The sequence below is a fragment of the Schistocerca serialis genome, chromosome 1 (genome assembly GCF_023864345.2).
Source record: "Schistocerca serialis cubense isolate TAMUIC-IGC-003099 chromosome 1, iqSchSeri2.2, whole genome shotgun sequence".
Classification (NCBI taxonomy): Eukaryota; Metazoa; Arthropoda; class Insecta; order Orthoptera; family Acrididae; genus Schistocerca; species Schistocerca serialis.
The window spans coordinates 1,169,920,077-1,169,938,020 of record NC_064638.1 but is presented as its reverse complement, the minus strand read 5'-3'; the positions used below and the strand labels follow the sequence as shown (position 1 = coordinate 1,169,938,020).

Here is a 17,944-nt window from a genome sequence, read left to right as displayed (position 1 = left end):
CTCAAGAGGACGTCGTTATCAAGAGAAAGAAAACTGGCGTTCTAAGGATCGGAGCGTGGAATGTCAGATCCCTTAATCGGGCAGATAGGTTAGAAAATTTAAAAAGGGAAACGGATAGGTTAAAGTTAGATATAGTGGGAATTAGTGAAGTTCGGTGGCAGGAGGAACAAGACTTTTGGTCAGGTGAATACAGGGTTATAAATACAAAATCAAATAGGGGTATTACAGGAGTAGGTTTAATAATGAATAAAAAAACAGAAGTGAGGGTAAGCTACTACAAACAGCATAGCGAACGCATTATTGTGGCCAAGATAGACACAAAGCCCATGCCTACTACAGTAGTACAAGTTTATATGCCAACTAGCTCTGCAGATGATGAAGAAATTGATGAAATGTATGATGAGATAAAAAAAATTATTCAGGTAGTAAAGGGAGACGAACATTAAATAGTCATGGGTGACTGGAATTCGACAGTAGGAAAAGGAAGAGAAGGAAACGTAGTAGGTGAATACGGATTGGGGCTAAGAAATGAAAGAGGAAGCCGCCTGGTAGAATTTTGCACAGAGCATAACTTAATCATAGCTGACACTTGGTTCAAGAATCATGAACGAAGGTTGTATACATGGAACAACCCTGGAGATACTAAAAGGTTTCAGATAGATTATATAATGGTAAGACAGAGATTTAGGAACCAGATTTTCAATTGTAAGACATTTCCAGGGGCAGATGTGGACTCTGACCACAATCTATTGGTTGTGAACTGTAAATTAAAACTGAAGAAACTGCAAAAAGGTGGGAATTTAAGGAGATGGGACCTGGATAAACTGACTAAACCAGAGGTTGTACAGAGTTTCAGGGAGAGCATAAGGAACAATTGACAGTAATGGGGGAAGGAAATACAGTAGCAGAAGAATGGGTAGCTTTGAGGAATGAAATAGTGAAGGCAGCAGAGGATCAAGTAGGTAAAAAGACGAGGGCTAGTAGAAATCCTTGGGTAACAGAAGAGATACTGAATTTAATTGATGAAAGGAGAAAATACAAAAATGCAGTAAGTGAAGCAGGCAAAAAGGAATACAAACGTCTCAAAAATTAGATCGACAGGAATTGCAAAATGGCTAAGCAGGGATGGCTAGAGGACAAATGTAAGAATGTAGAGGTTTATCTCACTAGGGGTAAGATAGATACTGCCTACAGGAAAATTAAAGAGACCTTAGGAGAAAAGAGATCCACTTGCATGAATATCATGAGCTCAGATGGAAACCCAGTTCTAAGCAAAGAAGGGAAAGCAGAAAGTTGGAAGGAGTATATAGAGGGTCTATACAGGGGCGATGATCTTGACGACAATATTATGGAAACGGAAGAGGAGGTAGGTGAAGATGAAAAGGGAGATATGATACTGCGTGAAGAGTTTGACAGAGCACTGAAAACCTAAGTAGAAACAAGGCCCCAGGAGTAGACAACATTCCATTAGAACTATTGACAGCCTTGGGAGAGCGAGGCCCAACAAAACTCTACCATCTGGTGAGCAACATGTATGAGACAGGCGAAATTCCCTCAGACTTCAAGAAGAATATAGTAATTCCAATCACAAAGAAAGCAGGTGTTGACAGATGTGAAAATTACCGAACTATCAGCTTAATAAGTCGCAGCTGCATAATACTAACGCGGATTCTTTACAGACGAATGGAAAACCTGGTAGAAGCTGACCTCGGGAAAGATCAGTTTGGATTCCGTAGAAATGTTGGAACACGTGAGGCAATACTGACCCTACGACTTATCTTAAGAAAGATTAAGGAAAGGGAAACCTACGTTTCTAGCATTTGTAGACTTAGAGAAAGCTTTTGACAATGTTGACTGGAATACTCTCTTTCAAATTCTGAAGATGGCAGGGGTAAAATACAGGGAGCGAAAGGCTATTTACAATTTGTACAGAAACCAGATGGCAGTTATGAGTCGAGGAGTATGAAAGGGAAGCAGTTGTTGGGAAGGGAGTCAGACAGGGTTGTAGCCTCTCCTTGATGCTATTCAATCTGTATATTGAGCAAGCAGTAAAGGAAACAAAAGAAAAGTTCGGAGTAGGTATTAAAATCCATGGAGAAGAAATAAAAACTTTGAGGTTTGCCGATGACATTGTAATTCTGTCAGAGACAGCAAAGGACTTGGAAGAGCAGTTGAACGGAATGGACAGTGTCTTGAAAGGAGGGTATAAGATGAACATCAACAAAAGCAAAACGAGGATAATGGAATGTAGTCGAATTAAGTCGGGTGATGCTGAGGGAATTAGATTAGGAAATGAGACACTTAAAGTAGTAAAGGAGTTTTTCTATTTGGGGAGCAAAATAACTGATGATGATCGAAGTAGAGAGGATATAAAACGTAGACTGGCAATGGCAAGGAAAGCGTTTCTGAAGAAGAGACATTTGTCAACATCGAGTATTGATTTAAGTGTCAGGAAGTCGTTTCTGAAAGTATTTGTATGGAGTGTAGCCATGTATGGAAGTGAAACATGGACGATAAACAGTTTGGACAAGAAGAGAATAGCAGCTTTCGAAATGTGGTGCTACAGAAGAATGCTGAATATTAGATGGGTAGATCACATAACTAATGAGGAGGTGTTGAATAGAACTGGGGAGAAGAGGAGTTTGTGGCACAATTTGATTAGAAGAAGGGATCGGTTGTAGGACATGTTCTGAGGCATGAAGGGATCACCAGTTTGGTACTGGAGGGCAGCATGGAGGGTAAAAATCGTAGAGGGAGAACAAGAGATGAATACACTAAGCAAATTCAGAAGGATGTAGGCTGCAGTAGGTACTGGGAGATGAAGAAGTTTGCGCAGGATAGAGTAGCATGGAGAGCTGCATCAAACCAGTCTCAGGACTGAAGACCACAACAACAACAACAACAACAACAACAAGAGAATAGAAGCATTTGAGATGTGATGCTAAAGAAGAATGTTGGAAAGGTAAGGAATGAGGAGGTTCTCTACAGAATCAGCGAGGAAAGGAATATGTGGAAAACATTGACAGTAAGAAGGGATAGGATGATAGGTCACCTGTTACGACATCAGGGAATAACTTCTATGCTACTAGACGGAACAGTAGAGCGTAAAGACGTAGACGAAGAGAGAGATTGGAATACAACCTGAGAACCTAGGGTGCAAACGCTACTCTTGGATAAAAAAAAAGTTACGAACATGTTTACAAAATTTGATAACTGCCATTGGACTCATGCTTCATCGTGTAACTTTCGTGTTTCTGTAGTCAGCTTTTCCACAATTTCTTCGGTTTATATGAATAAAGCAAACTCGTACTTTTGTTTTACTTGTCGCTTCGTTAAGATGAGTATTCAGTTGCAAAATATAATGTTTTACACGTTAAAGGTTGATGCCTTACCACCGTAAATAACTTTAGTTATCGTTCTCAGTGTTAAAGCTCACTGTTAGTCGAACACGTGCACTTTATTGACTAATGTTGAACTGAAAAATGTCATCGACTGCTAATTCACGTTCGTTAAGTCTTACATTATGCATATTTCGTATAAAATTTAGATGAAGATAAGCGGAAGTTTTTAAATTTCAAATGGAAATGATATCTGTGTGCGACTGTGAGTAAGTAAATGTACTGCAAAAGCGTTAAAGCCACGCATTTCAGAAGTAAGTAATAGAATGACTCATTTTTCGTTATCGTGTGTCCGTAAAGTTAGGGAGAAAAGTCCGTAAGTCTCTCGCGAAACATAAATTTCGTTTATACGATTTCTTGATCTTTTTAATAAAAAAAGTGCACTGCCGGATTTGTCTGAAACTGCAGTACTGTTGAGGGACTCATTCCGCCGACATCTGACTAAGGAAACGCCAGGGCGGTAGCTCTACGTGTTCGGTCACAGTGACTGGGCCAACGACGAACTTGTAAACGGTTGTCATGGGACGTCCGCACCGAACAAATGCAACGAACAATACCGAACAAAATGAGATTTAAAAAAATAAAAGTAGCCAGTCGCACCGCGACCGTGCTGATAACGTCTGCCGATGTGCCTCGTGAACTGAGTCAGTGCCACAGGGACCGCTTGCTTCCTTCTGCTTTCGGTTGTTGCAACACCGATTTAACAGTTACTCTGTCGGGCTGGCTGCTACAGTGCACACGCGCTGTGTACATGGACGCTGGAATGTGGGGGCTCACTCCTTGCACAACGTATTCGTGACACACACAAACTACTAAAAGGACTTATGAATACTGAATTATTTACATAATTCTCTAAAATTTTTGTGATGGTAATGAACGCCAGGGTTATCACACATCTCTGTAGTAATGGGATACTTCGTCAATCACTGTTCGGATTTTTCGAAAGGGACTCTTCCGAGATAGCTGTTTAAACATTTACTGAGAACAAAAACCACGCCACCGCTACGCTCGCAGGTTCGAATCCTGCCTCGGGCATGGATGTGTGTGATGTCCTTAGGTTAGTTAGGTTTAAGTAGTTCTAAGTTCTAGGGGACTCATGACCACAGATGTTAAGTCCCATAGTGCTCAAAACAATTTTGAACAGGATAAAATATCAGCAGTTGGGATCTTCTGCGACTCTTATCAAAGAAATTTGACTGTATCAATCGTAATAGCCGCGCAGGATTAGCCGAGCGGTCTAAGGCGCTGCCGTCATGGACTGTGCGGCTGGTCCCGGCGGAGGTTCGAGTCCTCCCTCGGGCATGGATGTGTATGTTTGTCCTTAGGATAATTTAGGTTACGTAGTGTGTAAGCTTAGGGACTGATGACCTTAGCAGTTAAGTTGTATTAGACAAGTGCTCTTTTTTTTTTTTTTTTTTTTTTTTTTTTTGACATGTCAGGCTTAAAAAAGAGAATGTAGAAAGCAACCCCAGACTACTACAGTAATAAAAAGAGGGACACCACATAATCTGCATGGCGAGAAATTACAGTGGGAGTCCCATAAAGTCCGATCATTGATCCACTACTGTTCGTGCTTTACGTTACTGCTCTGCCATTTTATTGTAATCAGGAGGCAGAATTAATCCTATTTGAAGATGGTACAAGTGCTGTTGTGAAGGTGAGCGAAGAGGCATCAACAGAAAAAAATATTAAATGATATTTTTGGAAAATTTACGGACTGGTTTTACACAAATGGGGTAGCTTTAAACTTCGAAAAAACACACCTCACCAGTTTTGTACTGTCAAAAATATCCCACTTCCTGTCAACCTAGTATGCCAAGTACACCAACAGGAAATAAAAATCAGGGTAGGTAGTTCTACGTTCTTAGCTGTGCATATTGATCAAAACTTATACTGAGGTGACAAAGCCGGCCGAAGTGGCCGTGCGGTTAAAGGCGCTGCAGTCTGGAACCGCAAGACCGCTACGGTCGCAGGTTCGAATCCTGCCTCGGGCATGGGTGTTTGTGATGTCCTTAGGTTAGTTAGGTTTAACTAGTTCTAAGTTCTAGGGGACTAATGACCTCAGCAGTTGAGTCCCATAGTGCTCAGAGCCATTTGAACCATTTGAGGTGACAAAGTCATGACATAACGATATGCACATACGCAGACGGCGATAGTACTGCTTACACAAGATATAAAAGGGCAATACATCTGCAGAGCTGTTATTTGTACTGAAGTGATTCATGTTAAAAGGTCTCCACGTGATTATAGCCGCACGACGGGAATCAACAAATAGTTCAAATGGCTCTAAGCACGATGCGACTTAACTTCTGAGGTCATCAGTCCCCTAGACTTAGAACTACTTAAACCTAACTAACCTAAGGACATCACACACATCCATGCCCGAGGCAGGATTCGAACCTGCGACCGTAGCAACAGCGCGGTTCCGGACTGAAGCGCCTAGAACCGCTCGGCCACAGGGGCCCGCGGGAATTTACACACTGAAACATTTCATTTCGGAAATCGTAAGGGAATGCAATAATCCAAGATGCACAGCGTCAAAAGAGTGCGGAGAATAGCACATTTCAGGCATTACCTCTCACCACGGACAAGATAGTGGCTGACAGACTTCATTTAACGACCGAGTGCAGCGGCGTTTTTGTAGAGTTGTCAGTGCTAACGGACAAGCAATACTGCGTGAAATAACCGCAGAAACCAATGTGGGACGTACGACGAACGTATCCGTTAGGACAGTGAGGCGAAATTTGACGTTACTGGACTGTGGCAGCAATGACTGATACCAGCACCTTTTCTAACAGCACATCGCCTGCAGCGCCTGTCCTGAGCTCGTGGCCGTATCGGTTCGATCCCAGACTAGGAAACAGTGGCCTGGTCAGATGATCAGTTGGTAAGAGCTGATGGTAGGGTCCGAGTGTGGCACAAACCCCACGAAGCCATGGTGCCAAGATGTCAACAAGGCACTGTGCAAGCTGGTGGTGGCCCCATAATGGTGTGGGCTACCTTGACGTGGAATGGAATGGGTCCTCTGGTCCAAATGAACCAATGAGTGACTGGAAATGGTTATGTTCGGCTACTTAGAGACCATTTGCAGCCATTCATGGACTTCATGTTCCCAAACAACGATGAAATTTTTATGGCTGGCAATGCACCATGTCACCGGACCACAACTGTCCACGACTGGTTTGAAGAACATTTTGGACAATTCGCGTGAATGATTTGGCCATTCATACAGTCCGACATGAATCCCATCAAACGGTAGTAGGACATAATTCTGCACCGGCTACACTTTCGCAATTATGGATGGCTATAAGGTAGCAAGCTCAATATTTCTGCAGAGGACTTTCGACGATTTGTCGACTCCATGCCACGTCGAGCTGCTGCACTAAGCCGGGTAAAAGGGGGTCCGATATATAGTGAGAGGTATCCCACGCCTTTTGTCATCTTAGTGTGAACTGGAAAACCATATACCGGTAACAGAGCTCCTAAAACGTTTAGTTTCGGATACTTTTGCCATGAGAATAATTGCAAACTTTGGTTTTATATACGTCAGTAAGTTAACATTTTGCATGTTCTCGTTCACTAATGTTGTACAGGATAATATTCTGGTGTAACTCCATGTAGATGTAGATGTAGATGTCTTAGACGGAATTTCTAGTTGGTGTGGTGAATGGTATGCTCTAAACGTAGCAAAATGTAAGATAATGGAAACGAGTAGGAAAAACAAATCCATAATGTTCGAACACAGCATTAGTAGTGTCCTGCTTGACACAGTCACTTCGTTAAAATATCTAGGCATTGAAAAGCGATATGATATAGAACGAGCATGTGAGGATTGTGGTAGGGAAGGTGAATGGTCGACTTCGGTTTATTGGGAGAATTCTAGGAAAGTGTAAGTCATCTGTAAAGTAGATATTATATAGGACCATTCTTGAGTAGTGATCGAGTGTTTGGGATCCGTACCAGGTCGGACAGAAGGAAGACATCGAAGCAATTCAGAGGCGGGCTGCTAGATTTCTTACCAGTAAGTTCGATCAACACGCAAGCATTACGGAGATGTTTCGAGGACTCAAATGGGAATTCCTGGAGGAAAAGCAACCTTCTTCTCGAAGGACACTAACTGAGAAAGTCTGAGAACCGAGAACTGAAGCCGACTGCAGAACGGTCGTTTTACTCTCTCCCAATTTTCGAGTGGAACAGGAAAGGAAATGGCTAGTAGTCGTTCCGGATACCTTCCGCCAAGCACCGTAGGGTGGCTTGCGGAATATGTGTGCAGATATGGATGTTCAAGTTCCGAAAAAATGAGTAAGAGTTTCTATTTATATTAACTATTGGCATAACACGTTTTAATCAACTTTTAATGTTATTACATCCTGCCTTGCAACGAAATCAGTGGGAAGGATAATCTTACTTCTTCGGCACCAGTTCCTCAAACCTCGGCAGAAGGCTGGAAACTGCAATTCGCACCTCTTCTTCACATTCATTGGCGGTCTATATTTCGTGTTGATGACAATCAGTGCTGAAAAACCTACGTCACATAAGCCGGATGATGCGAAAAGTAGGGCCTATCAAAAATCTTAGGCTCTTGTTACCTACTTGTGGATACTCCTGTTCCACAGTGCGTAATTTATAAAATTTTATGGAACGTACCTCTTCAATCACATAACCCCCTGACCCCTCCTCACTCCCTCCAGCCCTAAAAATCCCAAGTTTCTATTTCTGAAAACTCGTTAAACAATGAGAAATCATTTTTTACAAAATACTGTTCTGATATTCAGGTTTTTAGAAGGTAATTCTTACCAGCGGAAAAATGCTCGTATTGGAGCACAATAAAGGCAAATATGCTGCCGTTAAAAGACTCCTACTGAAAAGTGCGGTACCAGCTGCCTCATTCTACCTTCCTCAGCGCCTTTAAAAAAATTCTCAAAAATGTTGGTTCGCGAACATATTCACGTTCTGGTTAACACGCAATTCATCTCTCTCTCACTTCCAAAAGTGTCACTAACCGCAACTCCGTCACACCCGCTAATCCATTGCTGTAAGTGGATCATACCCATCCACTCCCACTTGTCCATTCTGTCATTTCGTTCAGCCTTCGTTCCGTCCTGCTACTATTGTCTCCATTCAGTGCCACTGTCTCCCTCTTTCTCTCTCTTACTGCTACTGTCTCATTCATTCCTTACCATTGCTGTGTCTCATCTTACTGTCACTATCTCTCTCCTCCTTGTTGTTATTGCCATAGACTCTCCCTCTCTCTCTCTCTCATTGATACTGGCTCTCACCCACTTCCACTTTCTCCTCCTCTTTATTCCCGTGCCATTTGCACTGCCTCCATCACTCTTTTCTCTGCACTGTTCAGTCACTGTCAACTAAGCTGGGGTCCAAAATTAAAGCAATAAACCGCTATTTCTCCGACCTGTGCTTAAATCACGATATAATCATACCAACTATCAACAGATGTCCGTAAGATCGTGTTCTCCACGGAAGGTGGCAATCCGGTCAACGGACAACCACGCCAGTGACGACCACCTATCAAACGACGTAGTATTTGTCGGGTAGTTCCGCATCCACAATCGCTGAGTACACAGTCACAGACGGTGCAGTATGGCACAGAGAAGACGCCTGCCAGACTCTATGCAGTGGAGAGGCGTAGAAAGAATAGCTTGGCTCAGAGAACTATGCGACTTAACATCTGAGGTCATCAGTCGCCTAGAACTTAGAACTAATTAAACCTAACTAACCTAAGGACATCACACACATCCATGCCCGAGGCAGGATTCGAACCTGCGACCGTAGCGGTCGCTTGGCTCCAGACTGTAGCGCCTATAACCGCATGGCCACTCCGGCCGGCAGAAAGAATAGAAGTAGGACAGTCGCAAACTGACGTGGTCCGATGGCATAATGTGAACTGTTCTGCTGTTTCTCGGATAAGGCGACAGTTTACAGAGACCAAAACTGCATCCCGGAGACCAGGACACGGCCGACCATGTGTGACAGCAGACAGAGTGGACCGTTATTTGGCTGTAAGGGCACGAGAGTACCGCCTAGTATTGCACGGCAAGTGGCATTTGATCTTACAGCAGTCACTGGACGTGTTGTATCGAGGCAAACAGTGTACAGAAGGTTGTGGCAGGGTGGGAATTTATACTGCTTTGAAACTTCCTGGCAGATTAAAACTGTGTGCCCGACCGAGACTCGAACTCGGGACCTTTGCCTTTCGCGGGCAAGTGCTCTACCAACTGAGCTACCGAAGCACGACTCACGCCCGGTACTCACAGCTTTCATATCAGCGCACACTCCGCTGCAGAGTGAAAATTTCATTCTGGAAACATCCTCCAGGCTGTGGCTAAGCGATGTCTCCGCAGTATCCTTTCTTTCAGGAGTGCTAGTTCTGCAAGGTTCGTAGGAGAGCTTCTGTAAAGTTTGGAAGGTAGGAGACGAGGTACTGGCAGAAGTAAAGCTGTGAGTACCGGACGTGAGTCGTGCTTCGGTAGCTCAGATGGTAGAGCACTTGCCCGCGAAAGGCAAAGGTCCCGAGTTCGAGTCTCGGTCGGGCACACAGTTTTAATCTGCCAGGAAGTTTCATATCAGTGCACACTCCGCTGCAGAGTGAAAATCTCATTCTGTGTTATACTGCTTTGTGTGCAAAATAAAGGCAACTTGCAAAATTTCCATTTCTTGCTTTAATTTTGGATAACAGTGTATGTTCCACTGCCGCTGCTTCTCTTTCTCTCACACTCCCATTATCTCCTTCGCTCTTTCTATACCACAACCACTGTCTGATATCTTTTAGGATTTATTACTTTTCCTTCTCTTCCCCACTGCCAATGTCTCCTTCCCCCTCAGCATAAAAAATTCACAAATATGTTCGCATGCCAAAATTTATGGGGAAATTTTAAGGGTATAGAGGAGGGTAAGGCAACGGCCTTGCCGCAGTGGATACACCGGTTCCCGTCAGATCACCGAAGTTAAGCGCTGTCGGGCGTGGCCGGCACTTGGATGAGTGACCACCTGGGCCGCCATGCGCTGTTGCCATTTTTCGGGGTGCACTCAGCCTCGTGATGCCAATTGAGGAGTTACTCGACCAGATAGTAGCGGCTCCTGTCAAAGAAAACCATCACAACGACCAGGAGAGTGGTTTGCTGACCACATGCCCATCCTATCCGCATCCTCAGCTGAGGATGACACGGCGGTCGGATAGTCCCGATGGGCCACTTGTGGCCTGAAGGCGGAGTAGAGGAGGATAGAATGAGGCAGCTGGTACCCCAATTTTCAGTCGGACTCTTTTAAACGAATGATATTAGCATTTTTCCTCTGGTTCCCTTCTCTTCCCTGCCACAGCTGGGCAAGTCACTCATGTTAAAAGAATTATGAGTCAGTAAATGTCGATAGTTTACTTATGTGAAATAGAAATAACCGAAAACTAATTTTACATCTCAGACAGGATTTTACGTACACAGAAATTCTGCATGTGCTTCAGCACTGCAACAATCGATTACCAGAGCCTTTCTAATGATAACGGAGACACATTACAGCACATTTCCCCGTGCTGCGTCAATTTGTTAACTACATTTTCGCCTCACACCGGATATTATGAGCGTATTTCACGTGTACACGTAGGGTAAATTTCAGCCTATGTATTTCGGAAACGGATAAAGATATAAAGAAAATTTTCAAGGTTCTCTAACGAACCTCACATGAGCTAATAACTTCGAACCTCTGTGTGTCGAATACCAATAAAGAAATCATGAAAATTTTTAAGGTTAGTCGAGAGAAAAATTTCAACCATTTGCTACGCATAGCCGCCTTGGAATCCGTGGCACAGGTTTGGTATGAAAACCGGTAAAAACCATTTTTGTGGTTTTCTATGCAACCACCCACGTGCTTCCAAAATTCTTTTAAGGCTCACCGTAGACCACACTAAATACAAAAGAACCACCTGATTTGCTCCGTTTGTCTTAGCAGGAAGAAGAGCGTAACATTCATACTGTAGGATAGTGACAGTACGACGATCCTTCTGTTAGGTATACAAATGGTCCCTAGTCCAAGGCGTATCCAAAGCAGTTGACCCTACCCTTCTATCACCAATGGAACCCGAGATAGGAGACTCGGAAGAGTCCCATTTTTATGCGCGGCTTTTGGAATATATTAGGTAGTGCTTGGCTGTCACATGTGTCCCGATAATCAAAGTAATAAAACGACAAGAATTAATATAAACAACAGATGCTACCGTCTGACCCTGCTGTATAGGTAATCCAGGATGAGTTGAGCGTCGACCTATGTTCTAACAGGGGTATGGGGCAAGGAAAGAGGAACAGATCTCGGGCGCCACGGGCAAGGTGATGTGAGGCAAAGGATGTTTACACATCGGCTCGAAAGGCTGCCAATTTCAGCCTTGTGTGCGCCGCACGCAGCAGATCAGAAGCTATGGCGTAAACTTACGACATGGAAGAGGCAAGATTTCGTGAAAGCACATTATACAGACGCTTGCGTTCAGAGACTCCTTACGTTATTTGTTTCTCACTGACAAACGTAACAGGAGTCGTCGCCGTGCTGCTAGGTCGCTGAGGATGCTGGCAGTCGTAAACAAAAGGCGGTGTGTACCGACCACAACTTCGGAACAAAGATCAACTTATCTTGGCTGGATGCTGTCTGGGGATGCTGGCGGTCGTAAACAAAAGACAGTCGACACGAAGGTTACCGATAGGTACGATCACAATTTCGGAAAGAAACTAAACGTATCTTGAGTATACTGTGTACACACGCACACACATACACACAGTACCTCGCCCCATATCCCTGTCCATCGCATCACGTTGGTCACCCATTGTCACGCTCAATGGGGCCGGCGCAGCGGCATATTATAGTTATGTTCCGATTTAATTACACGTGTACTATTTTAAATCTCAGGTACTGTTACAGTGAGTTAAAAAAAATCCCTGGGAGGTGCCGGAACACCGTTCCGGCCGAAATTAAGCCCTTGTCACGTTTATTTCTTGTAACGTTGCTTTCTCTTACGGGTAACTCTTAAATATCGCAAATCACTTGTGCTACGTAACGTCTTTTTCTTTAAATATAAATGAATCTATGTAAACTTGCGACAGTTGAAATTCGACGAAATGTGAACAGGCTGTGTAGCCGGTGTATATCAGGATACGTAACTTGGTATCTGCTCGTTGTCGTGGAGTTCTTGCCAAGAACCGGATTCACATTTTAGGTCCATTCAGTGTGGTATATGTATTACCAAACATATACACCTTTAAATTCTTCATTTGCGTAGCCATGTTGTCCGCAGTTGCTTTACAATTCTTGAGGGTATTTTTGTTCTGTCGTTGCAACTGCAAAAATGCGTAATTTTTTTTTTTTTTTTTTTTTTTCACCAGGAGCGTTGCGCTTTATTGGGGTAAAGCATCACCAGTGGTGGTGATTTTCGCTTGATTTCTCACTTACAGCGGGAAATGCCGTCTGCAAGCACATCGTTGATGTTTTTGATCTTTAGACACTGGTAGCTGTGGTCTAATTTTTAGTTGTTCCGCAGAACTATGCATTTCTTACGTTTTTCATTCCATTACTTGCTGTTTACTGTATCTAGTTCCGCAGAACTATGCATATCTTAGGTTTTTCACACCACACTTTTCCGCATACCACTGTTTACCTCGATGGGATACATACAATGAACTGAATTTTTAAAGGATGCCACAAAGATAATGCAGTTTCAGAATACTGTCACTGTCTACGAACTTCTCGGAACTCAAATGTTTCTCTTGAACAAGGTAAGAGTAAAATAAAAGTTCATTCCCAAGTTCATACACATTTTTGATGATATTCGCATGCCAGAGTCAGGTAGAGTTACTGCAAAAAATTAGGGACGTGTGCTCAGTTCCCAAGTCTGTGCATATTTCTTGGAAACGTCTTAACTAAAGTGGTCGACTTTTAATGATTCCCTTCGATCACTGATTGAAGAACCTCATGACGGAGAGAGTTTCTCGGCGAATAAAAGTGTTATCAAATAGCATGGTGAGCCTCTTTACGAAAGTCTTCAGTCCCTTGTAACAGCCAGCCATACTACGATATCCATGAGTAAATATGGATATCACACCATCTTTCCAAATTAATATTGTCTTTAAACATAAAATGGTGTAGTATTTCAACAATATTTGTTGATTTTGTTCTAGGCGTTATTTTCCTGCACATAAGAAGATCCTCATGAAATTTGTTCACACGTATAAGCGGCACACAAATTGGATCACGTAATTGTGGTAGCCTGTAGCTTCATCCAGCTGAATAGCGAAATGACCATTACATTTCAGTTTTTCAACCAAGTAATTGTTAATGTCGTCAGCCTATCGAATATTTGGCAATTAATAGTGTTGTCTGACGCAGGCACATTTATTTATTTAGTTATTTATTTAGCGCCCATAATATCACATTCATGATATTGGACTTGGCGAAGTACAAAAGATATGCAATATTATATATTTACATCATGTACAAAATCTTGTTATTCGTATCAACACATCTTTATAACAAAACATTATTCTGCTTAAACAGATTATAAAATTATAGACGTACATACAGCTAAAATAAAAGCTAGCGAAACTCCTTGGTTGATTTTAGTAAAACTATTAAATACCTGTACCGTAGTTAAATAGGTATAGTAACATATGGCACAAAAGTTAAGTGCATAATTAGTGTGTCGACTAGCAACTTAGTCACTGAAAGCGATGTCTGAAATCTGTAGATCCAGATTCTTTTTTGAGAGAATTTCCTAATTTAAAGACTTAAAAAATTATTATTACTGGTATACGTATTTGTCTAAAAGAAAAATTGTCAGAAGATGTGACTTTAGTAATGGAATACTTCACATTTGTATCAGACCTAAATTTGCGTTTTTCTTTTGAGTTGCATATATAAAAACTTTGACCATGTTCGTTATTTTCAAACGACTTTCACGGCAAATTTTCTAGAATTTAAGTGCTCAGTGGCGAGTTTTCTTCAGATGGAACATACCAGTAGACGTATACAGTTAAACAGTTTTTATATATATCACATCAGTATAAAAGAATATATTTTTTGTATATTTTATGTTCTACTTTCCCTGATGGATAATGAAATAATTTGGAAATCACAGAATTAAAAGGTAGCTTTGCAAAACTAAAAAATAATCAAAATATTATATTTTCATTCATTCCACTCCGTTTAATACAGAGCACATTTTTAATGTAACAACAACAATTCAGTAGATCTAGTTTTCTCTGCTTTTTATTAAAAGCTTTTAAAGATCTCAGGAATCACCTTAAACGGAAATGAATTGCTTCTCTTTCACTGTTTAGCGCTGAAGAATTATAGATTTGTTTCTGTTATAATGCCTATATAGAACTTACTTTAAAAGAAATAAACAATTCAATTTCACCAGCACTACATGATATACTTTCAAAGGTCTTATGAAGAGCCCAAAGAAAGGCGACCATGGTGATGGGGGTGGGATAATAATATGTCATTTGTGGATTGTGTGGAAAAATGGTGTCGAACCGGAACCGGCTCAAGAAGAATGGCATTTGGGAAGTTTTGAAATGTGGATGTGAAGAACAATGCTTAATCTCAAGTGGACTACACGCTTATAAACGTAGAAGTACCGTAATGAAGTAAACAGGGGAAGAAAGAAAATAGTTGAAAGTGATCAGAAAGAGGAAATGGGATGAGGTACGAAAAAAACTGCAATGATAGACGACAATAGAAATGGACGAACATACAAACAGATGAAGTAAAATGGTCAGATCAGACAACGATGAAGAGCCTCCAGTTGAAACCTGTCATACGACAGTCACACTGAATAAGAACAGAAAAAAGCACACTACATTTGAAACTATTGTGTTTTGTGACTCACCCATTTTTGTAGCCAGGTGATACTCCCCGTCACCTGACGATGAAAAGTGACTTCTTTCGAGGTTTCATAATAAGGAATTATTCTGCTTTCCGAAAAAAAAGGTATACAGATTTTTATGAATACCTTGTTGTCCGCAAAAGCAATGTGGTATAACTGGAGCAAACATCGTTACACTTAAGTAATAGGATTTTTCTTTAAACCTCAAAGGATTATGAGAAACGTACATGAAATCAAAGTTAAAATTTATGGCAGCGGTGGGATTCGAACCCACGCCTCCGAAGAGACTGGTGCCTTAAACCAGCGCCTTAGACCGCTCGGCCACGCTACCCACGACTTTCCTGAGCCTCAAGTATGTGTAGAAACGAGCGGGTTATGGGGGAAATTGCAATATACCTTTATTTTATGTGTATTGTAATACATATACGCAGTACTGCCAGTAAGGTAGTACTCATTGCTATATTGTATGTTAGCTACCGTATGGTTTACCAACACCGCTCTTATGTATATTAACCGTAACTGTATGAGGCCGCGCCCCTCGTTAGTCCAAGACCACCTACAATAAATTGTAGGTGTTCTTGGTTAGTTTTTCGTCTGTGGATCCTAATGCATTTCTAACTTGTCATATACGAAGAAGATCTGAACTCCTGAATGTGGTAGTCTAATCATACCACACGTCCCGTAAGTTTGATACAGCTTTACATCATCATAAGTTTTTTACGCATTTGTCTTTCAAAATGACATCTTATGGTAAATTTTTGCGTCACCCACGACCTACTGGTCACAATCAGATCCATTCCAGTTGTTCGCACATAAAACGGACATAAAAGGCAATTAGAAATGTACGATACTTCCGACGAGAGGAAATGTGGTCGGACAACCCCTAGTTATAAGTATGATGATAGTCACGGTGAAAGCAGCAACTATAACAGAAATTTGACCTGGAAACATGACCATAATTAAGCTGGAAAAAATAATTGGAACAGAAATACTAAAATACAAAGGTCAAGTCTCAGGCCGATTTGACATTCTAAGTAGTAAGAGAGAAAATTATGAAATGACGAGCAGTAAGTGCCGGGGTAGAATAAAAGAAGTCGTCGTCACCGCTGCAAGTAATAACCTACGGAAAGTGAGAAAAAGCAGGAATAAGTAGATTGACCAAGAATTTGAGGAAGCTCAGAACAAGGTTATGAAATTATGCATAAAATGGCTGCAAGCAAATAAGAATCCTGACATATCTGCAGGCACAAAAACAGGCAAATAAAATAAATTGCAAGAGAAAGAAACCAAATTGGTACCGAAAACAACTCACAATATTTGTAAATATTATCAAAATAATAACATTTTAATCAGCAATTAAGAAGGCCAAACAGTTGCACTAAGCACAAAAATTTAGCAACTCAAACAATAAAATAAAAACCACATGGCACATCATAAAAAGTGAGACAAATAGGAACATAAAAGCTGACAATAATAACCACAATGCTGCAGCCTCAGATTTCAACTATTTTTTTCTCACTACAGCTGAGAAAACAGTGAACTATAATAAACAGTCTCACACAGAAGCTATTGAACTACTTAACCGCATGCAAAAAACATCTAAAGTAGCACTTCATTTCAGAAGTACAGCTCCTAAAGAAATTGAAAAAAACCATAAAGTTACTCAAAAACTCAGATTCCTGTGGATACGGTGGCATATCAAGTAGGATTTTAAAATCATGTGCAGACTTAATCAGTTATATATTGTACTATTTGTCCAAACAATCTATGAAAACTGGTGTGTTCCCAGGTATATTAGAACAAGCAGGAGTGATGTCAATCCACAAAAGTGGAGCAAGGGATGAAATATCCAACTATCTGCCCATCTCTCTGTTGCCAATGTTATCAAAGGTTTTTGAGAGAATAGTGTATGATAGGATTTATAGTCATACTACACAAAATGGCTCACTGGCTCTTACACATTTCAGCTTTTGTAAGGGCTCCTCCACAGACAGAGCTGTATTTAACCTAACAGATGAAACTTTAGGTGAACTAAATTACAAAAGGTATCCAATGGGGATATTTTGTGACCTTGCAAAGGCATCTGACTGTGTAGATCACAACACACTCTTAAAAAAGCTTCCACATTATGGCATTAAAGACAAATCTTTGATTTGGGTGGAATCATACTTACAGAACAGGAAGCAAAGGGTTGTATTAAGGGGGGCAGGTACAGTATTAAAATCAGACTGGGGAAATATGAAGTATGGAGTCCCGCAGGGCTCGATTCTTGGGCCACTAATTTTCCTAATCTACATTAATGATTACCAATCATAATTAACAACAGAGCAAAAATAGCAATGTTTGCCGACAATAGAAGTATCCTCATAAAAGGACCCAACTCCACAATGCAGGATACAGCCATGACAGTCTCTACTCAAGTACACAAATGGTTCACTGTGAATAGGCTAACCTTAAATCTTTCAAAAACCAATATGATACACTTTCTGAAAAAAATAAAGTTTCTGAAATACATGTTAACAATCACAAAATTAATGAAACCACACATACAAAATTCCTAGGTATCCAGATAGTCAGTCACCTAAGATGGAAAGAACAAATTGATCAGCTGGTCAAGAAACTTAGCTCATTATGTTTTGCAATAAGAACTCTCTATCAGAAATAA

At 41.3% G+C, this 17,944-nt stretch overlaps 1 non-coding gene and 1 pseudogene across 1 annotated transcript; one reads left to right on the top strand and one right to left on the bottom strand.

The window, feature by feature from the left end:
- The first annotated feature begins 10,312 nt into the window (after window positions 1-10,312).
- LOC126426688 (5S ribosomal RNA) lies at window positions 10,313-10,430 on the top strand (annotated as a pseudogene).
- Window positions 10,431-15,528: 5,098 nt separating this feature from the next.
- On the bottom strand, window positions 15,529-15,610 carry Trnal-aag (transfer RNA leucine (anticodon AAG)). Its single transcript has one exon. It is a non-coding gene; the product is annotated as a tRNA-Leu (tRNA).
- Between the last annotated feature and the right edge of the window lie 2,334 nt (window positions 15,611-17,944).